The sequence below is a fragment of the Panthera onca genome, chromosome C2, assembly GCF_046562875.1.
Source record: "Panthera onca isolate mPanOnc1 chromosome C2, mPanOnc1 haplotype 2, whole genome shotgun sequence".
NCBI classification, from domain to species: domain Eukaryota; kingdom Metazoa; phylum Chordata; class Mammalia; order Carnivora; family Felidae; genus Panthera; species Panthera onca.
Window position 1 is genome coordinate 144,816,993 of NC_138347.1, and position 23,197 is coordinate 144,840,189.

General features: G+C 39.4%; 1 protein-coding gene and 1 pseudogene across 8 annotated transcripts in view; one reads left to right on the top strand and one right to left on the bottom strand.

Moving 5' to 3' along the window:
- RBMS3 (RNA binding motif single stranded interacting protein 3) overlaps positions 1 to 23,197 on the top strand; it is a 1,330,859-nt gene that overhangs the window by 186,489 nt on the left and 1,121,173 nt on the right. The gene's annotated exons all lie outside the window — the stretch shown is intronic.
- Positions 21,594 to 21,777, bottom strand: LOC132684145 (ATP synthase subunit ATP5MPL, mitochondrial pseudogene; annotated as a pseudogene).

Genomic DNA, 23,197 nt, shown 5'->3' on the forward strand with positions numbered 1-23,197 from the left:
TTCTGAAAACATAATTGCTTTAAAGTAAAACTTAGACATGAACATCATTTAAAAAGTTCAAAAGTATAAAATGTCCTGTATAATTGGAATGTGTCCATAATTCCAATTATGATGCTGGCTGTTGTTTTCAAATACTTACTGTTTATCCATTAGGACAGCCTACTATTTATAGAGGTTTTTTTTTCTTTTTTATCAGGTTTTACTTTTTACCAAATGTCCTTTGGCATCCAATAAGATGATTATGTAATTCCTCTTCCTTGGTCTAATGATGTAATGTATTTTGTTAATAGATTCTCTAATATTAAACCTCTATTACATCCCTGGGATAAATTCTGGTTGGTCATAAAGGATGAAAAATTTATTAAAGTATTGACTCCATTTTACTATAGTTTCTGCTCAGGGATTTGTATCTTAATTTTAAAGAGATTCCATTTTCAACTATAATCCCTCGCAGAGAATCTTCTTTTCAACTTTTTAAATATTGTTTTGTTTTTAAGTCCATGTGCGTAGTTTAAAAATGCAGACTGTTCAGAAGGATATAAAATGAAAATGAAAACGACTTCCATCTCAGATGTGCCCTCGCTTTACCTCTCACTGTGAAAACAACTCTTTCAATGAATTTTTCTAGAAATTTTTATGCACACAAAAGTATATCGAATTCTGTGTGTAGATTCATTTACTACAAATTAGGGTTTTCAGGTTACATAAGTTGTATGTTGTTATTTTTAATGACTGTGTTTTGAAGATCTTTCTACGTTGCCCAAAATAGACCAAGAGGGGCAAATATCTTATTATACAATGCAGCATTATTTATTTAACTAGTCTCTTATACATGGTCATTTAGGTTGTCCAGGTTTTCATTATTATAAATAGAGCTTTAATATATATCTTCAATCACACATCCCTGTAGATGTGTTTACCTCATAGGTAATATTACTAATCTTGGAATCACTAATCCTTAATGTTATGATGTGTATCCCCAAGTTACTCTTCAAAAAAGTTACACCAATCTGCACTTGGAAGTGATTTGTTTTTGATGTGGGAAGCAAGTCCATGGTTTACACTGCTGGATGGTAGTTTTATGTAAGGCTGGGAAACCTCAGGTCCAGCATCCACCAGGCTCCTAGCTGGCCCCGAGAGGGACGTCATTAAAGTCTTCTTGGCTCCTTTCCATGTAAAGTCTCTCTACCTTTTCTCTCCAGGTTCTCAACAGAAAAATTAAAGAACCGTTATTTCTACTCCTCTTCTGGAAGAGCTCTACCTCTGAGAGTTTTAATTTCAAAATTCTCTTCCACAGCCTCCGACAGATTTGAAGCTCTTTAGCTTTTAGAAGGAAAAGCATTTCCGGAGAAGTATTAAGGAAGAGCTGGTAGCAAACATTCCCATTTGGTCCCCATGCAGTTGTGCTTTTAATAAACTCTAAGGAAGTGCCCCCAAGTTGCCCTCAATTGCGGCTTCTTTTCTTACTCCCCAGAGGACAGTGCCATCAGGCAGCCTTTACCCTGCTAACTTCTGCCCGTTTTCCTGTCTCTGTTAACAATTAGGCTGTTTCTGTTCTCTTGTTCATTGCCCCACTGTGCCCTCCCTGCTCTGTTGACATGCTTTGTGTCTCCTCTTTTATCCCAGGCCTTCCCGCAGCTTTCTTTTATGAGTGAGGCACAGCGGCCTTCTCCCCTACTGTTGGAATTCACCCAGGCCGTGTGTCTGACTGTTCCACCTTGGCTACAAGAACTATGGCCAGGGCATTTCTAAAGCGGGCGAGGCTTCTATCCATTTTTAACCTTAAACTTCTGACTTTTCCCATTTTAGTCCTACAGTGCCTTGTTTCGGCTCTTGTACTTTGTTCATGTCAGGTTGGCCATGCTTCTGGGGCTCCCCGAGGAGCGCATTCAAACAGCCCCAAGAATTACCATCCACAGACTACTGGGGCGGGAGAGGCAGCATCGGGCTGTAAGTCAGACACTCCCGCTTTAAATGTCAACTCTTTGTCTCACTAGCTGTTCATGTGACCTAACCCCATGGACCACGGGAGCCTCAGTTCCCATGCGCCACCATGGAAATAATTCTGGCGTGTCTAAGAGCCTTGATGGCAGCACTGCATTAAAAAGTGTATGGGAAGTGTGAATACACACTGTGCCTGACACACAGAGCATGGGAAGTTCTTCTAAAGTTACCATTATTGTTATTGTTATTTACAAATGGCTTTGCCGTCTTTTTAGAGCCTCTCAAAATGCACGGGGATGAGAAAATTGAGAGCATGAGACGTTGAATGACTGCCCACATCATTATATACCTTTCCTTTGAAGTATTAAGTCTTGTAGCTCTTCTATCAACTTTATGGATCTAGGTGTTCCAGTGAAAGGTCTAACTGAAATGAAAACACAGATTTTTGTGAGCCCATGTGTTTCGTATTTTTCAGTGTTCAAACTGAGTCTTCAAAGGGGACTACGTCACCTTTAAAGTGCTATCTCACGCTGAGATTCCCAGAAAGTAATTAAAAATTGCCCAGCTAAATAACGTATGCATATTTGATGCAGAAATGCTCTTCTGTTTCCTTTTAGCTTCTCCTTATCATGAAACAGGTCACCATGCTGCCGTATTTCCCCATGGCTAGCATACCTGTACCTTCTCCAGTTGAAACACTGATATTTCCAACATCACTGCCGTCGCTGGTTTCTCCTTTGTCGCTATTTGTCAGAATTACATTGGTGCCTCTCATGTACTTAATTCAAACCCGGGGCCAGATTAGAATGTTCCAAATCCCAGACTCTTATGACCTCAGACTGGGACTAGCTGGTCTGTATTATAAAGCATATTTGCATGTGATTTACATAGGATGGTCCATTTATCTTCAGTAATTTTTCATTGCAAAGCATGATTAGGACTTATTTTCTTTGTCTCTGGTTTGATTTTCTTTCTTATTATTTGGATTATGCCCATTCCAAGTTTGGCTCCTTTTAGAAATTCCTCACAGAATGGATTTCAAGAGATACTTACCTTAACCACACAAGTGTATACTTCCGATCTGGCTAGTGTGTGTTGAGCTCTTGCCCTACGAGAGCTCCTGCTCTCTTCCTAGGCTTTTGTGACCTGGGCACTTCCATCCTTATTGTAGAAGTACCTCAGACCAAAGTGAGGACTTAGTGATGTGAAAATGAAATGGACATGGCCAGCTGGAAGTAGGGTCGGACTGAGGTCCCAAAACAAGGAGGGCATGCCCAGGGCACCACACCTAGCCCCAAGGATGATGTAATATTGTGAAAAGGCCACTTGGTAAGTTAATGTAGGGGGAATGTTCAAAGGGTTTACTAAGCAATTCAGAGTTCTTGGTGAAATCCAGAGTCAAGGCAAAGCTAGGGAACAAGGATGGGGATATTTGGTTAACCATGATAAATTTGCTCAGAACATCTAGAGAGTTTGGGACTCCATCTGAAGTCATTTGAAGAAGTCACATCTTGCCACTGAGAGCTGCCTTTGTTAATCTTTGATTCTACTGGTTGTGAAAGGTTTGCTATATGCAGGAAAGGAAGCCATGGGCTTCTCCTCTGCCAGCTGCCTCACTGAGTCTTTATAGGAACAAAAATAAGTGCTGGTCACTGACCTCTCCTTGTATCATGTACCACATGGAGGCAGAGATGGAAAGTACATGGGCACTAGACTCTCACAGAATCAGGTTCTGATTATGTCACTTTCTTACAACGTGACCCTGAAATATTTGCTTATGTATTTTGAGCTTATTTCCCTTTTCAGCCAAAGGAAGATTAACATCTAGCCTAATTCTTGTGAGGATTACAGCTAATATACTACATGACCATCATATTGACAAACATCAACTGTAGGTCAATATGGATGAAGAGATAAGACACAAGGAAAAACTGGGATAAACAAAGAGGGGTGACTTGTTTAGAGGATACAAAACTAAGTCATCAAGTCACTCATAGGAATTGGAGTTGGAATGGGTCAATCAAAGGTATAGAGATCATTTGGGAGGCTGGCACAGTAAATTTGATAAGAGATGATGTTGGCCTGGAGTGGGATTGAAGAGAAGTGGAAGGATGTGAGGGAGTCTTAGATTTGATGGTTGATAGATAGTAGTGAGTGGGATGGGGAGGGGTCATCCATATGGTCCAGGATTCTGGATAGTTCTAGCAGATATGTGGTGGAGTCATTCATTGTGGTAGATAGTAGAGGAAAAGGGTCAGGACGGGGGCTGCTGGGCATGGGTAGGATGAGGAATGTCCAGTGTGGACATAGTGAATTTGAATGCAGAGATGAGCTCAGAACATACAACTGAAGAGGGTTTAATAGTCCTTTCACAACGTTGTGAACAGGGCAAATCAGCCGCAGCTAGTGAAGCAATCTGGCATCAACAATAATGGAAAATCATTACCACTACCTATAGGTCTAAAGATCAAAGAGAAAGTATGGGTCTCAGAACTTACTTTACCAATAGGAAAGAGCCATCCAACAACAAACACAGCCTTAGGCATAGTGTTGTAGACTTGTCAGAACACATTCTTGCAGGGTGGAAGCTGGGAGGGTAAAGACCCCAGCCTCTTTACCCTCATCCTTGGAGCTCCTGCCAGTGACTCATTAAACTCATCTAGATTCAAAAAGTCAGGGATCTAGTTGATGAAGTTCATAGAGATAGTCTCCTGGAGCCCAGAGCAGAGTGAAGGAAAAAGAGAGTGTATTTGCAGGAACAAATGAAATCTAAATAGCACAAAGTGCCTCCAAGACACCCAAATGGAAATGCCAGTAGACTATGGCCTATGTGGGTCTGGAACTCAGAGAGATAGTATGGCCTAAAGCTACGGATGCCAGTGGTTTAAAGTGGAAGTGCAATCCATGATAGTGGTTGCCATCTCTTAGTGGTAGCATGTAAAGTTAGGACAGAGCCCTAATGGCCCCTAGAGTCCATGGTAGAAACCCTTTCCTGAGTCAGCCTTCATTGCCTCCTTGGAAGAATGACTAGGGAACTTCATAGCACATTGGTGTGTTAATTTTTTTAAAAGTCCCTTTTATGTTACAAATCAAACTGCTTGCAAGTCATTGACTTCACAAATTTGGCCAGTGATTATTTTTAATGTTTTTTGCTGTACAGTTTTCAAGCTTTCCATCCTTATTATTTCTTTAAATGCATAATCACCACTCCTGGGACCAACATGCTTCCTGCTAATGATGTGTACTTGCTGAGTCTGGTTCTTTTTTTTTTTTCTTTTTTTAAAATTATTATTATTATAAGATCCCATCATCTAGTTTCCCACTTTGGACCGGCAGGTAAGCAGGCAGGGCATGGTTCTTGTAAGAGAAAATGGAAGTGGAAAACCCAGATTTGGGAGAACTAAAACATTATGGGAAATGAATATTTTATAAAAGAGAGAGCAAAAACAGAGAAAGGATGAGAAGAAATGAGAGATGAGAGCAATTCTAAAAGCTTGCTGCCAAGCAAGGATGCTCGGATCTCAGCGGGAATGTGTAGAGGCAGGAAAGCTGCAAAAGAGAAACAGCCTTTGGAGGTGAGGTCGAAGGAGCTCACCGTGCAAATAACGGAGCCTTTGGAAGTATGTTGGTGCCAGGGAGGGGGGCTTGTGTTACTGCTGTGTTTGAATTTTAGGTCCGGAAACTACACTGGAAACAGGGTCTAGTCTACCTGGGCATAGAAAGATAATACCTAATACTTAATACCTAAGTAAAGAATTGAGGGTCCAAGTTAGGGTTTTCAGTGAGGCTCTAGTGACCGAAAAGAAACTGGAAATCAGAGCATGAGCAGAGGCTAGTTAGTTGAGATTATTGGAATCAAATGGTGGAAATTAGAGAGTGAGACTGTTGCCTGATGCTCACACCTGTGCCTGGGCACTGGTCCACGATGGGCACACTGGTTAAGTTTCCATTCTGTCCCTATACCGTTGAGGGGACTGTCTGGAGGTATACCAGAACCCCATTAACAAGTGTAAATAATCCACTGTCTTCATAACATCAGTTGTAAAACCGAGTCATTAGTATGGAAATAAAGTAAGTGGAGTGCTGTGGGATAGCTACTACCCATGGCTAGTGGAACCTTGACATCTGAGGATTTAGTTTGTCACAGAGGGGAAAAGTTACAGGTGGAAGGAAGGGCATATGGAAAAGCAGTCGTGTATGTGGATATTGGTGAGGAAAATCAGTCTTCATACTAAATAGAATTTTATGTCATTTACTGTAGAAGTTAAAATCTCAAAAATCCCCAACAAACATTTAATACAATTCTTCAATCATTTAGGAATCAAATACCACCACCTTTTTCCAAATATATGTTATTGGCATCCCTGTCAGTTAGCTTTCTTGGATTTGCTACCTTACATCTATATCACTAAGGGCTTCAGTAATGGAAACTACAGGGAACTACAGGGAAGCTCACAGGAGAGGACTAGAGTCCCTCCACTGGAGTCAGTGGAGGTTTACAAGGAAAGTGACACCTAAGTTATATCTGAGAGGTAAGAGGGAGCCTGGGAAAGAGGGTAGAGAAGAGATAGGGAACAGTTTTCCAGTTAGAGAGTGAGGTAGATATTCAACATGGCCTCAGTTTACCTCTCTGGAAGAATTAGGCCCATTGCCAAGTAACTTGGCAGTGTCCCTACCCCCCAACTCTGGGTTCAGCCCTGTGACTTGCTTTGGCCAATGATATTTTAGTAGGCATGCAAGCAGAGCCTTAAATAAACAGTGTTCCATTCCTCCTTGCCCTCTTGCACTCGGCCATCATGCTGAGGAGACTGTGCCTAGCAGAGGATGCTGGAGGATGAGCACCATGGAGCAGTGTCTAGTTGCTGCAGTCATCCAAGGATCAACCAACATCCAGCTAATCCTTAGACATGAGACCGAGATCCATGTAGGTCACCGGAGCCGCCTACGTAAGATACATGAGCAGTTAACACGCATTGTTGCACGCCATGAGGCTTTGTGGTTGTTATACGGTGTTACTATGGGGATAGAAAAGACTTGGGGACCAGTTAAAGAACAGGGTACTTAAATCACTGACAAGAATTCAAACAGTAACTACTCCCCTTGCTTATCTTAATATACTGTCTCTTGACTGCTGTGAAACAGTTCAGAAACTGTTCCCATTGTATGATCAATACCAATAGAAGGACTGTCTTGAGGCAAATTCTGATATGGGTCCTATTGACCTTAGTCAAGGAAATTGAAGGCAGCCTAGCAGAGTCTTACAGCTCAAGAGCTGGAGGTAGTGATGGAGGAAGCGTTCAATGGATTCATTATTTAGTATCTCTGAGTAAGGATTTATAAACAATCAATAGTGCCCTCTTTTGTTGTTTCTCCAGAATTAGAATACAACTTGATATTGCTGGGACTATCAGATATGCCATTTAGACATGGAATCTATCAAGTGACTAAGGCCCATGGAAAATAAGGCAATTAATATCCTGCTTCTGTGTTAACACTTTTCTTTATGACCTAAGTAGAACCTAATACTCTAGTCCATTGGTTCTCGGACTCTGGTGTGCATCAGAAACACCTGAAAGGCCTGTTAAAACAACACTACTGGGTTCCACTCCCAGAGTTTCTGATTCAGGAGGTCAGGGAGTGGTGGGGGGAGCCCAAGAATTTGCATTTCTAACAAGTTCCCAGGGAATGCTGATTATTCTGGCTGGACACTGTGCTTTGAGAGCCACTAATTCCATGACTGTGATCGTTAATTTTATGTGTCAACTTGGCTAGACCTTGCTACCCAGTTTTTGGTCAAACGTTGCTCTAGCTAGATGTTGCTGGGAAGTTATTTTTCAGATGTGATTAACATTTAAATCAGTAGACTTGTAGTGAAGCAGATTACCCTCCATAATGTGGGTTCATCCAATCAGTTGGAGATCTTGAGAGCAAAGACTAAGATTTCCAGAAGAAGAGGAATTCTGCCTCAAGACTATAGCCTGTTGGCTTGCAGTTTGGACTTACGGATGCAACATCAACTCTTTCACACACACACACACACACACACACACACACACACACACACACACACTTCCTCTCCCTGGAGAATGCTGATTAATACAGTGACACTACAACAGGTTCCTTTAAAAAAAAAAAAAAAAAGGTAGGATATGCTTTTCTCTACTTGTTCACCATTTAGAAACCTCCTCAGGCAGATATCCCATGTTGGATGAAACTTTCCTGACTGCCTCTGGAGTCATTTTCTCTTGTTCTGCAAGCTGCACTGTGGTTGCATTTTAAACTGTTCACCACAGATGACATTGTAGAGGGCTGGGCATCATTTTAACCTTATCTGCATTATGAAATTATTCATGAGTCCCACTGCATAGTTAGTATTTAATAAATACTTCGAATGAATAAATGAGTGAATTAATGGTTTCTGTTCCTATTGAAATTTATTAATTCACCAAAGGGCTATAAAAATCAAGAACTACCAATTAGTCCTAAGAAATAGTATACAGAAAAGCATATTTTTTCACTTTACCCGGCTCGCCAAAAACCTACGAGGACAATAGCTACCAGATAAATAAACAAGCTGTTACAGTGATTACTAAGCTGGTCTCCTGATTTGTGCATGGGCATTAGTCATGTAACTGTAGGCTTAATCGTCCTTTCAACAGGCATTTACTGAGTGCCTACTGTGTACCAGTCACTGTCAGATGAGGAATCTATTACTTATCACTCATTATGGCACTTTTCTCAATTTCTTAACAAATTTTAACAAGCAATAATAAGACAATATATTTTCACACATCTAGGAAATTAGACATGTTTTTCTTACATTTTAGAAATTAAAAGAAAATTAAGCAAATGGCACTAGAATTAAAAAGAATGAGCAATTCATTAGGCAATGAGAATATTAACTAGAAATTGGGAATCTCTTTCCTATTTTAATATGCACTTGAGCTTAATTGGCTAGGTTTTGAATATGGGGTGATGAGTTGAGTTGTTAATACAAATCACACACCTTTTATATACTTAATAAAATCCAAGAGTCTGGGATGCATTTGCGTTGCAGACAATTTATCTGCAGGAGTCAGTGAGTTGAGTAATAGAAAGGGATAATAGGAAATCAGTGGCTGAGAAACCTATAAAGTAAATTAACGTGTGCCTTACTTTATTAATTTATAACAATAATGTAATGGATAAATCAATGAGGAGTGCTTTGAGAGAAATGGATGGAGGGAAGAGTTCCTCCTTTTTGCAATTTGTTGAAATCATTTCCTGTGCAGAGGAAATATTGGCCAGATGTAAAGAACTGTCTTGCTTGTGGCATGGAGAAGAATTGTGTTGTATAGAAGAATGAGTGGGTGCTCTGCTCTTTTCCTTGGGTCTTATGAGTTTAGGGAGCTCCTTTTGACTTCCAGATGCTAGTATTTGCTTTTCTTTGCCTAATGGCTTTTTTCCAAAGCCTCCACTGTAAAGAGGTGCTTGGAAAATAACTTAGTCCCTGCTTTTCAGCAGCCCTCAACCAATGACTGATAGGAGTTGGTGTATAAATACCCCAGCTCCCTAGTTCCTTGGGTGGTATATGTCCCAGGTATTATTTTACACAGTTCCCCAGAGTTTCCATTCAGGGTTAAGTTCCATTTATCCACAAGGGGAGCTGGCTTGATGGCCTGCCTTCTCTTCTCTATGTCATTTTCTCACTTACTTAGTAATGCTTCCTGCAACTCCCAAAGAAACGCTTGCACTTGAATCCCTGCTTAGGGTTGGAGTCTGGGAAAACCCAAACTAAGAAAGGAACAAAGAATGTGGGCTCTTTGTGTCTCTCACTTATCATGGAACCTGGGCAGTGGCCTGATTTTTCAGGTTCTGTAGTACTGACTTGAAAGTACTGCTTATAGAATCTCATTCGCTGGCATCCTGGGTGTCGGAGTCTTGAGCAGGCAGGATTCTGCTTACAGAGGAGCATTCTGAACAGAGGAGATCTTTTAATTGCTTCCTTGCATCCCTCTCCTATCAGTTGTGTCCCGTAGCCTTCTCATCACATAGCACTTGCAGAAGACAGATTGGTGCTCATCAGACTGAGCTTTCATTTTCCACTGCCACTCTTCAAAGAATGCGGTAAACATGTCTCAGGAACATTCAGAGTGAGCATTTTTCTCCTTTTACTCCTGCCATCACCATTAATTAGCACTTTGCACAAGCTACATAATGCCTATTGTAGATGCTCTGTCTCTGTTCCGTTTAGGGGAAAGAATGTCCCTTTCCAAACCTCTGTGTGTGTCTCGGGTGGGGGTGGGGGAAGTTGTGCAGCATGAATTTTTCTCTCAGCCATCATCTTCCACCTTCACTACTATAAATAGTCTCATTAGTGGTCTCCGGCTTCTTCTCTTAAACCGCGAGGATCTATTTTCCAATGAGCAGCCAGGTCAGTTAAAATAGAAATTCATTCATGACCTTTCTCCAAAAACCCTCCGATGGCTTTCTTATGCCCTCCTATAAAATCAGAACTGTCCTGCCATATTACAAGGTCTCCCTCCCTCATGCCCTTAAGGTCTTTTTGCTCAGATGTCACCTCCTCAGGGAGGCCTTTCCCGACCACTCTGTTTGAATTTGCAAGTCCATCCCTCAGACTCTCTGTCTCGTTTCTCTGCTATATTTTTATAGTATATATTGCTGTGTGATTTCCTGCATGTTTGCTTATTTGTTTGTTGATTATCTTACTTCACTAGAGCAGTGCTTCTTTCCTTTAGCAAAATGCATTTGAGATTTATCCTTGTGGGTCTCAGTGGTTCATTCCTTTTTACTGGTGAGTAGAATTCTACTGGGTAGATGCATCTAAGTTTGTTTGTCCATTCATCATTTAAAGGACTTCTGGATTGTTTCCATTTTGTGGTAATTATGAATAAAGTTGCTGTAAATATCTGTTCACAGGTTTTTGTGTGAATATTTTCCATTTCTCTTGGGTAAATACCTAGGAGTGGGATTACTAGGGCATATAGTAAGTATATGTTTAATTTTATTAGAATCAGCCAAACTGTTTTCTAAAGTGGTTACACCATTTTGCCCTCTCGCCAGCAATGGATGAAAGTTCTAGTTGTCTGAAATCTTTGCTAGTATTTGGTATTGTAGGTTTAGAAGCTTGGAACCCCCTTTATTTCATTTCATTTATTTTATTTTTTTATTTTTGAGAGAGAGACAGAGAGAGAGAGAGAGAGAGAATGAGAGGGGAAGGGGCAAAGAGAGAGGGAGGCATAGAATCTGAAGCAGGCTCCAGGCTCTGAGCTGTCAGCACAGAGCCCGATGCGGGACTCCAACTCACAGATGGTGAGATCATGACCTCAGCTGAAGTCAGCCGCTTAACGACTGAGCCACCCAGGCGCCCCATGGAGTACCCTTTAAAAGAGTACCTGAGACTCATCATTGTATTTCATCAGAATTTCCAGGTGTGTGGCCCAAGTGCAGATCTTTTTTTATTCCTGGTAAAATCTATAATTTAAAAAACTGTTAGTGTTAATATAGTTTATCTTTTAGAATAGTTTAGGTTAAGAGACAAGTTGTGAAAGTACAGATAGTTCACATGTATCCCCTCTTCCTGCACACTGTCACCTGTTGTGAACATCTTAGATTAGTGTGGTGTGTTAGTTACAATTGGTGAACTGGCATCGATACGTTATTAACTAAGGTTCATGCTTTATATTAGGGTTCACTCCGTTTTGTACAATTCTGTGGGTTTTGATAAGTGCAGACGTTATGTGTCTACCATCACAGTCTCAGTGCAGAATAGATTCGTGTCCCTACATCCTCCTCTGTCTTCCACCTGTTCATCCTTCCCCTCAAACCACCTGGAACCCCTGGCAAGCACTGATCCTTTTCATTGTCTCTAGTTTTGTCTTTTCCTGGATGTCATATAGTTGGAATTTTACAGTATGTAGCCTTTCAGACTGGCTCCTGTCACCTATTAATGTGTATTTAAGGTTCCTCAGATCCTTCTAAAAATCTTCTCAGGAAATTATAATGTGCAGCCAGGTTTGAGAAGCACCAAATCAGAATATAAGCTCCCAAAGGATATTTCTTTTCTTTGACTATGTTTTGTTGATTTGTATATCCCCAGAGCCTAGAATACTGGCTGGCATAGAACAAGCTGTCCCTAAATATCAAATGGGTGGATGAATGAATGAATCAATGAATGAAGGCCATACCAGGTCTACAGAGACTTGAATACTCCTCCTGATGATCGTCATGAGCTCTAAGAGGGGTTTCACACCAAAGGATCCACTGAATTGATCATTTTTATTTGCCTGGAGTTTGCCACTCCCTATTTTGCTACACGCATACGTGGTTATTCCTCAAAATGCAACACACGTTGAACTTCCCTGCATAACTCCTTTATTACCTTCGTTTGGAAATGTTCTCTTTCGCTGTGCTTCTCAAATACTGCCAGACTTTCCACACCTAACTCAGATTGGATTTCTTACAAAAGAACTTCTCAGGTACCCCAAACCCCTCCCTAGACTCTTAAAATAATTAGTGCTTTTAGATACACTGGAGACTGAAGTGCTGTCTGTTTTTCTATTCGGTTGCTGTCCTGAAATTCTATTAAGAGTTGATTGTATTACTTCCCTGTGTTCCTACCCGCTCCCTCAACCAGACTCTAAGCACCCTGAGGGCAGGGGGTATATTGTTAGTCACTTTACTTGTTTTAATCCTCCCTAGCCCCTAGCATTGTACCAAGCTCCATAAATATTTGCTAATTTGTTTGTTTTTCTAGTTCAGGAAATGATGCTCTGTGAGGATTGAAAATGATGTTATGGGAACAGTGTGGGTCCAGGCAGCCAGATTGGGGCACCATTCATTGAGCCTCTCTAGGCCTCAGTTTCCTCATTCACATAATTACTGTTTATACTAAAGTTTCTAATTTCTTCTCTATTTGTACTATTCTGTGTTTTGATTATCATAGTAACAATAGTGGAATTGGACAAATGACTATATCTAGAAAGATACAGTTTTTGATGAGATTATGCATCAGTCTTTGGAACAACAAAGAGGAATAAAACTATTAGCTGGAGACAAGTCTGATTTTCATGGAAAATTTTCATGAGTTATTTTCCTTTCCCCTGTGGCCTGTCCCTTACCTTCTTTTCTTCTACATTTTCCCAGTATTCAAAGGTACATTCAAGTTCCACCTCACAGAACCTTTCACGGTTTGTAACTTTGCTTGCTTTTCACTTGTTCTTGTATTTTTCCCCTTCTGTCTACTAACTTCAAGAGAGGAACTGCACAAATCGTCTTTGTATCAGTGCCTGATATATAATAGGCCATAAATAAGCATCTGTTAAATGAATTAATGCCACGGTTTGCCACATTTATTTCATTACGGACCTCCTCCCCCTTTTTATTTTGCTTGAGTCATCTATTTATTTGATAATCCCACCCGCATTAGTAAAAACAGTACCCACCTGATATTAAACAACTCCCATGTGTCCAGGACTTTTCAAGCAATTTATATGTATGATCTTTAGAATAGTCCTGGTTTTACTGTTTTTGATTTGAGAATTTCAGATGAGGAAACAGAGGCATGGAGAGTTAAAGTAACTTCCTAAGTCACACAGTTCCTTGAGAAACCAGGGATCTGATAGCTCAGTATGAAAAATGCTGGTCTAATGGCATTCACTAGCTCTGGTGAATGGCCAAGACTGACCTGCATTTGAATCTAGAATGGAGTGGATTCTGGAATGGATTGCTGCTTTCTAAATGTAGGTTTAGAGGACTTCCGAGGAAGATGGCAGAGCAGGAGGACCCTAAGCTCACCTCATCCCATGGATACAACTAGAAAACATCCACATCAGTTTAAATAATCCAAAAACTGACCCAAAGACTGGCAGAATAGACTGTCCACAGCTAGATGTAAAGAAGAAGCCACATTGAAGAGGGTAAGAATGGCAGAGACACAGTTGGGAGCGAAATGGACCATGGCCATCCATGGGAGGGAAGGATGTCAGGGAGAGGAGAGGAAAAAAACTCTCACACCAGGGAGCCCACATGGGGAAGATGGATCCCCATAACATTTGGCTTTGAAAACCAGAGGGGCTGAATTTTGTGAGTTCTTACTACCAGTCAGACTTAAAAACTGGAATTTTAAAAATCAGTGGGCTCGGCTCTGGGAGAACTAGAATGGCAAGCGAAAATTGAGTCCTTGCCCTTTAAGAGATAGGACAACAAACAACCTCATACAGATACAGCATGGAAGCAGCAGTTTGAAAAACACCTGAGGTATACAGGAAGGAGAGTAGTTTATTCATCTCAGCAGCATGTTCCAGAGGGATAGAGATCTTGGGAGACTCCTCTAGGAGCAAAGGAACTGGCAAGGTCCATATCCCACCTCATCTTTCAGCATATACACATAGCCACCTGCAGGAAATAGCACAGCTCCAGCAATCACTACCTAACTTGCTAACACTGCTGCTCCTTACCCCCCGTGCACGCTGCGGCAGATACCCCCCTCCAATATGCTCCTGTCTGGAGCCCATCCAGGCTGGTACCTAAGGCCTGACAGTGTGCAAGCAGCTGCACCAGAGGCCAGCACCACTCCAAGGTGACTCCTGTCCTGGGGGGAGTGTAAGATACCCAAACATGCAAGTCGGAATGTGGTTGCGGCAGTGGGCTGGAGGCAGACAACAGGTCTGGCTATAGGCTCCGCTCAACGATGAAAGCCTCTCAAGGGACAGCGCAGGGAAAACACCCTGCAGTTTGGTGCTACTGCATCTCTGGCAAGCCCAAGGAAGCCCCCGACTGGCCTATTAACACCACAGGGACCAAACGCTGTGCACGATAGGCAAAGAGAGCCACTGCAGACAACTGGACTAAAGGAAAAATCAGCTCAGCAAAATCAGCAGGGCACATGCAACACACATAGAAGATATGCCTGAAATGCCAGGTGTTGGTGAACAGGGGACACTGTACTGTAGGGCACTATAAGACCTCTTCTTCATAAGGCCACTACTTTCAAGAGCAGGAGACCTAGCTGACTTTCCTAACATGTAGAAGCAAACACAGAGAGTTAGACAAAGTGAGACAGAGGAATACGTACCAATTGAAAGAACAGGACATAATCACAGCAACAGAGCTAAACAAATGGAGATATGTGATGCCTGATATAGAATTTAAAGTGACAGTCATAAAGATACTCACTGGACTCAAGAAGAGAGTGGATGACATCAGGGAGACCTTTACAAAAGAGATAAAAAAAGGACCAATCAGAGATGAAGAACACAATAAATAAAATTAAAAATACACTAGATGTGGGGCACCTAGGTGGTCAGTCGGTTAAGTGGCTGACTCTTGGTTTTGGCTCACGTCATGATCTCACAGTTCGTGAGTTTGAGCCCCACGTTGGGTTCTGTGCTGACAGTGCAGAGCCTGCTTGGGATTCTTTCTCTCACCCTCTCTCTCTGCCCTTCTCCTGCTCTCTTTTTCAAAACAAATAAATTAAATAAAAAATACACTAGATGGAATAAATAGCAGGCTAAAGGAAGTAGGAGAATGAATCTTACCTGGAAGATAGTAATAGAAAATAAGCTGAGCAGATGAGAGAAACAAAAAAAAATTACATAATGAGAATAGATCTAGGGAACTCAGTGACACTATCAAGCATTATAGGGATCCCAGAAGGAGAAAGGAGAGGGGGCAGAAAAGTTATTTGAAGAAATAATAGCTGAACACTTCCCAAATATGGGGAAGGAAATAGAAATCAAGATCCAGGAGGCACAGAACTCCCCCAACAAAATCAATCCAAGGAGGCCCACACCAAGACATATAATGATTAAAATGACAAATTTTAATAAAATTTGTAGTGATAAAGAGAGAATTTGAAAAGCAGAAACAGAAGAGAAAGCAATTACATACAAGGGAAACCCCATAAGGCTGTCAGCTATCTTTTTAGCAGAAACTTTGCAGGCCAGAAGGATGTAGCATGATATATTCAAAGTGCTGAAAGGAAAAAAATCTGCAGCCAAGAATACTCTATCCTACAAGGCTATCATTCCAAGCAGAAGGTGAGATAAAGAATTTCCCAGACACACAAAAGTTAAAGGAATTCACTACCAGTAAACCAGCCCTATAAGGAATATTAAAGGGGACTCTGAATGGAGAGGAAAGACCACAAGTAAGAGTGAGAAAAGTAGGAAGCACAAAAGCCATGAAAATAAGTATATCTTTAAATACTCAGTGAATGGACTCTCACACACACACACACACACACACACACACACACACACACACAAAGATGTAAAGTATGACACCATATACCTAAAACATGGGGGGAAAAGGAGTAAAGACTGTGTTCAAACTTAAATGACCACCAACTTAATATGGACTGCTATATGCAGAAATGTTATACACAAACTGAATGGTAACCAAAAATGAAAAACCAGCAATAGATATGCCAAAAATATAGAAAGAAATCTAAGTATATTACTAAAGAAAGCCAAATAGTCACAAGAGAACAAGAAAGGAAAGTGCAGAACTACAAAACAACCATGAAATAAGTACCAAATTGGCAATAACATCATACCTATCAGTAATTATTTTGAATGCAAGTGGACTAAAGGCTCCAATCAAAAGACATAGGGATAGGTGACAGAATGGATAAAAAAGCAAGACTCATCTATATGCTGCCTACAAGAGACTCATTTCAGACCTTAAAGACACATACAGATTGAAAGTAAAGGAAATGGAAAAGAAATCCAGGGCCGAAATACTTATATCAAACAAGATAGACTTTAAAACAAACACTGTATCATTAGGCAAAGAAGGACACTATGTCATCATAAAGGGAACAATCTAACAAAAAGATATAACAATTGTAAATATTAATATTGTAAATACTGATATACCCACATGGGAGCACCCAAATGCATAAAGCAGTTAATAACAAACCTGAACGGAATAATCAATAGTCATACCATAATAGTAGGGTACTTTAACACCCTAGACACTTCAATGGATAGATCATTCAAACCAAAAATCAATTACAAAGCCGTCTCTTTGAACAACACATTGGACCAGATGGATTTAACAGATATATTCAGGACATTCTACCTAAAGAAGCAGAATACATATTCTTTTTGTGTGCACATAGAACATTCTCCAGAGTAGATTTCATATTAGACCACAAAACAAGTCTCAACAAATTAAAAAAAAAATTGAAATCATACCATGCATCTTATCTGAACATAATGCTATGAAACTATAAATCAACCACAAGAAAAAATCTGGAAAGAGCACAAAAATGTGGAAGGTAAATAACATGCTACTAACAATGAATGAGTCAGCCAGGAAATCAAAGAAGAAATCAAAAAGCACATGGAGATAAGTGAAAGTGAAAACACAATGGTCCCAAATCACTGGGGTGCAACAAAAGCTGTTCAAAGGGCAAAGATTATAGTAATACAGGCATACCTCAAGAAGCAGGAATAATCTCAAATAAACAACCTAACTAATGTTACACCTTCAAGGATCTAGAAACAGAACAAGAAACAAAACCCCAAACCAATGGAAGGAAGAAAATAATAGAGATTAGAGCAGAAATAAATGAAATAGAACCTAAAAACAAAACAAAACCAAAAAACAAAACAAACAAAAAAGAAAAAAAAAACCTATAGTAGAACAGATCAAGGAAACCAGGAGCTGGCGTTTTGAAAAGATCAACGAAATTGATAAACCTTTAGCCAGACTCATCAGAACAACAACAACAACAACAAAAAGCAAGAGAGAGAGGACTCAAACAAAATCAGAAACAAGAGGAGAAATAACAACTGAAATACACAATGGATTATAAAAATGTTATGAAAAATTATTTGTCAGCAAATTGGACAACCTAGAAAGAATGGCTAAATTCCTGGAAACATATCATCTCCCAAATCTAAACCAGGAAGAAATAAGAAATTTGAACAGAGGAATTACCAGCAATGGAATTGAACTAGTAATCAAAAACTTCCAACGACCAAAAGTCCAGGAGCAAATAGCTTCATAGGCAAATTCTACTAAACATTTAAAAAAGAGTTAATATATATTTTCCTCAAACTATTCCAAAAAATAGAAGAAAAGGAAATCCCCCAAATTCATTCTATGAGGCCAGTAGTACCCTGATACCAAAACCAGATAAAGACACTTCAAATAAAAGGGAACTATAGGTCAATACCTCTACTGAACATAGATACAAAAATCCTGAACAAAATATTGGCAATCCAAGTCCAATAATACATTAAAAAAATCATTCACCACAATCAAGGGGGATTTATTCTGGGGAAGCAAGGGTAGTTCAGTATTCACAAATCAATCAATGTGATACATCACATCAATAAGAGAAAGTATAAAAAGCATATGATCATTTCAATCAGTGTAGAAAATAAATTGACAAAGTGTAACATCCATTCATGATTAAAACCCTCAACAAAGAAATTTAGAAGGCATATACCTCAACAGAATAAAGGTCACATGTAAAAAACCCACGGCTAACATCATACTCAATGAAGAAAAACAGAGCTTTTCTCTTAAGATCAGGATATCCGCTCTTAACCACTTTTATTCAACAGAGTACTGGATGTTGTTGTATAGAACAACAACGTCTGTTATTCATTTACCTTTATCTGTATAATAATAATGATAATCAGGGGCACCTGGGTTGTGTAGAACTACCCTATGATTCAGGGATCACATTACTGAGTATTTGTCCAAATAATAGGACTAGCCATAGCAGTCAGATAAGAGAAAGGAATAAAAGACATACAGATTGGTAAGGAAGAAGTAAAACTAGACGTATTTGTACATGATATGACACCCTATAGAGAAAACCCTAAGGACTCCACTAAAAATCTACTAGAATTGGTAAAAATGAATTCAGTAAAGTCACAGGATACAAAATCAATGTAGAAAGTCTGTTGCCTTTCTATACACTAATAACAAAGCAGCAGAAAGAGAAAACAATTAAGAAAACAATCCCATTTACAACTACACAATAATAACATACCTAGGAATAAACTTAACCAAGGAAATGAAAGACTTATACTCTGAAAACCATAAGACAATGAGGAAAGAAATTGAAATGACAGAAACAAATGGAAAGATATTCTATGCTCATGGATTGGAAGAACAAGTATTGTTAAAATGTCCATAATACTCAAAGCAATCTACAGATTGATGTAATACCTATCAAAATACCAACAGCATTTTTCATAGGACTAAACAAAACAATCCTAAAATTCTTATGGAACCACAAAAGATCTCAGAGAGCCAAAGCAATCTTGAAAAAGAAAAATAAAGCTATAGTTATTAAAATTCCAGATTTCAAGTTATACTACAAAGTTGTGGTAATTAAAACGATATGGTGCAGAAACAAAAACAGAAACATAGAACAGAACAGGATACAAAGCCCAGAAACAAACCCATGACTATATGCTCAGTTAATCCTAGACAAAGGTAGTAGGAATATGCAGTGAGGAAAAAGCAGTCTTTTCAACAAATGGTATTGGGAAAAATGGACAGCTACATGCAAAAGAATGAATTGGGCCACTTTCTTACATCATACACAAAATGAACTCAAAATGGATTAGAGGCCTAAATGTGAGACCTGAAACCCTAAACATCATAGAAGAGAACATAGGTGGTGGGTAACTTCTTTGACAAGCCATATCAATAGTGTTTTCTAGATAAGTCTTCTGAAGCAAGGGAAACAAAGTTTCAAAAAATAAACCATTGGGACTGCATCAAAATAAAAAAGCTTCTGCACAGTGAAAGAAACAATCAATGAAACTAAAAGACAACTTACTGTTTAGGAGAAGATATTTATAAATGGGTTATCTGATAAAGGGTTAGTATATAAAATAAATAAAGAACTTCTACAATTCAACACCCCCAAACCAAATAGTCCATTAACAAATGGGCAGAAGACATGAACAGATGGTCAAGAGACACAGGAAAAGATGCTCAACATCACTCATCATCAAATCAAAACCACAATGAGATATCATTTCATACATGTCAGAATAGCTAAAAACACAGGAAACAAGTCTTGGTGAGGATGTGGAGAAAAAGGAACCCTTGTGCACTCTTGGTGGAAATACATACGAGTACAGTCACTATGGAAAACAGTATGGAGATTCCTCAAAAAGTTAAAAATAGAACTACCCTATGATTCAAGGATCACATTACTGAGTATTTGTCCAAATAATAGATAAATACTATTTCAAAGGGATACATGCACCTTCATGTTTATAACGGCATGTAATAGCCAAATTATGAAAGCAGCCCAAGTGTCTATTGATAGATGAATGAATAAACAAGTGGTTATATACACAATGGAATCTTATTCAGTCATAAAAAGAATGAAGTTTTGCATTTGCAACAACATGGATGGAGCTAGAAAGTATAATGCTAAATGAAATAAGTCTGTGAGAGAAAGAGAAATACCATATGATGTCACTCGTATGTGGAATTTAGGAATCAAAACAAATGAACGAAGGCAAAAATAGACAAGAGAGACAAACCAAAAAACAGACTCTTAACTATAGAGAACAGATGGTTACCAGAGGGGTGGTTGGTGAGTGAATTAGGTGAAGGAGATTAAGCATACACTCATCTTGATGAACAGTGGGTAATATTTAGAACTCGTGAATCACTGTATTGTACTCCTGAAACTAATATAACACTGTATGTTAAGTATATTGGACTTAAAAAAAAAGTCAGTCTGTTATTCATTTACCTTTATCTGTATAGTAATAATGATAATCAGGGGCACCTGGGTGGCTCAGTTGGTTGAGCATCTGACTTCAGCTCGGGTCATGATCTCATGGTTTGTGAGTTCAAGCCCTGCATCCGGCTCTGTGCTGACAGCTTGGAGCCTGGAGCCTGCTTCAGATTCTGTGTCTCCTTCTCTCTCTGCCCCTCCCCCACTTACGCTCTGTCTCGCTCTCTCAAAAATGAATAAACATTAAAAAAAACAAAAAAACAAAAAAAAATAATGATCATACTCACCTGAAATGGTGTTTGTAGAAATTGAATGAAACAATGTATCTAACGAAGGTTACATCGTCAGTGGCTAGTGATAAATGCTGACGAATGTTAGTTATTATCAATAGAGACTTCAGCACAAAACAGTACTTGATGAACATGTTACATTTTCTGTCACTCCCCCCCCTTTTTTTTTCATCTTTGACCCTTTGGTGGTTTGGTTTACCTTGCAAGTTCTAATAGCAGTACGTTAGTTACATGGGACTAAATATATACCCAACAGCCTTAAATATTGTAACTCCACCCAATTAAAGTTTATGTCTCACTCACAAAAAGTCCAAAATGAGTTTTTTGATGGGGCAGCTATGTTCCAAGCTGTGACTCCCATCCTCCACTGCATCCTCTGCCTTGAGCACAAAGACAAGAAAAGAGCAAGCAGACCATCTCAGGAGGGGTTGAAAATAATTACAAACACAATGCCTTTTTTTTTTTTTTTTTTTTTTTTTTGGTGCACCTCACAGGTGCTTTTATTCATGCCACAAAGGCAATACGTCTACAAGTGAACAGCAGTGCTCCGTGTTCTCCTCTAACAGAGCTTACCTGAGATTTACAGCCAGACTGATGCCCCATCTGATGTGTACTCCAGGTAAAGCTGGTTAATGATGACCCTGAGCAGGTCCAGGCCTCAAGGCTTTCAAAGCTTGACTTCTTTCATCAGTGCTCCTGATTTTATGAACGATGATGCCCATCAACCCCACTCCTACCTAAATCTCCTGGTAAACTTGGGTGTGATAGGGCTTCAAGGGGGACCCAGACATTTTCAACAAGGCTTTGAAGCATCTCGGCATAGGAGGCCTGGTTCAGGCCTCCCCAACCTGTACAGCCAAGGACTCGGAACGATCACCGGGTGCCATGTTGCCTAGTGTGTATATCGTTGACTCTGGATAAAGGCTCAGGAACCCTATGTACTTTCTGGTTATATTTAGGTAATTGAAAGTCCAGTAGTCAAAATGTCCAGGATTTTGTAATTAGCAAAGTTGTGAACATGAAGTTAATTAGTTTTCCCATCGAGTACTGGAGACTGTGACAGGTGGTTTACAGTGGGAAGGGTGAATATAGTCATTAAAGCTTACTATTTCTCATCTCCCCTCCTCCTCACCATTCTGTAAACATTTTAGAAGAAAATAAAGTTTTATCATGTTCAGTATGTGGCTTGATGAATTTTCACAAAGTAAAGCACATTGTAAAAACTCATGTAATGTAGATTCTTCGGGTTTTGTCTGTTATGAAATGTCTAATTTCTTTTTTTCTCTCCTTTCTCTCTCAATATTTTCGATATTTCCCTCCACTCTTTTCTTGATTGCGTGGTTTCTGAGAAGTTGGATGCAGTTTTATCTTTGTTTCGCTATAGGTAATGTGTTTTCACTCTCTTGCTTCCTTCAGGATATATATTTTTTTAATCTTTGATTTTCTGTAGTTTGAAGATGTCCCTAGGTATAGATTTTTTAAAATAATTTTTACATGTTATTTAAATTTTAAATCCAAGTTAGTTAACATGTAGTGTAGTATTGTTTTCAGGTGTAGAATTTAGTGATTCATCACTTAACATATAACACCCAGTGCTCATCCTGACAAGTGACAAGTGCCCTCGTTAATGCCCATCACCCATTTAGCCCATCCCCCCACTCCTCTCCCCTCCAGCAACCCTCAGTCTGGTCTCTGTGTTTAAGAATCACTTATGGTTTGCCTCCCTCTCTCTTTGTATCTCATTTTTCTAGGTGGAGGTTTTTTGACATATATCCTTCATGGTGAACTCTGAATTTCCTGGAGCTGTGGTCTGGTGTCTGATGTTAACTGGGGGGAAATTCTGTCATTATTATTTTAAATATTTCTTCTGTTCCTTTCTTTCTTCTCCTTTTGGCATTCTCGTTCTGTGAACATTACACCTTTTGTAGTTGTCCACAGTCCCTGGAATTCTGTTCTGTATTTTTCATCTTTGTTCTCTTTGCTTTTGAGTTTTTGATCTTTCTATTGCTATATCCTCTAGCTCACTGATTCTTTCCTCAGCCATGTCCAGTCTATATCAACTTATGAAAGTTGGTCTTCATTTCTCTTACAGTGTTTCTTTTGTTTTCTTTGCTTTTTTTTTTTTTTTTTTTTTTTTTTTTTTTACCTCTAGTATTTCTTTTTCAGTCTTTCTCAGGATTTCTATCTCTTAGCTTACATTGAACATCTGTTCTCTCATGCCATGTACTTTATC